Below are 543 nucleotides of genomic sequence, written 5' to 3' on the forward strand. Positions count from 1 at the left end.
CCCCCCCAGGGTTGCCACCCTCCAGGTACTAGCTGGAGATCTCCTGCTATTACCACTGATCTCCAGCCAATAGAGATCAGTTCCCCTGGAGAAAATTGCCACTTTGGCCATTGGACTCTATGGCACTGAAGCCCCTCCCCTCCCCAAACCCCACCCTCCTCAGGCTCCACCTCAAAAACCTCCTGCCGTTGGCAAAGAGGGACCTGACAACCCCCACCCCTTGGACTGTACCTCTTCTTGTAAGGGCTGGATGTAATTAGTGCCTTGTTCAGTTGTGGGGGGGGGCATTGTTATACAAAACCGGATGTAACCCAAAGTAACCTTTCAGTTGGAGTTGGGGGAGTTGTTCTGGACAGGGAGCTTTGTGGGGGGGGGAGAAGATACTTGAAGGAAAAGAGAGTTCTGAAGGAAAGGAGAGAGAGAAGCCATCTGGGTCCAAGTGCAGAGAAGAGGGAAGCCTGACAAGGAGACAAGGAGCCTCCCGGTGATCTGCAGCAGCACCAAGAGCCCCAAGATCAGCCCCATCTCCAGCACGGCTGAGGG

Source organism: Euleptes europaea, chromosome 1 (assembly GCF_029931775.1).
Source record: "Euleptes europaea isolate rEulEur1 chromosome 1, rEulEur1.hap1, whole genome shotgun sequence".
Lineage (NCBI taxonomy): Eukaryota > Metazoa > Chordata > Lepidosauria > Squamata > Sphaerodactylidae > Euleptes > Euleptes europaea.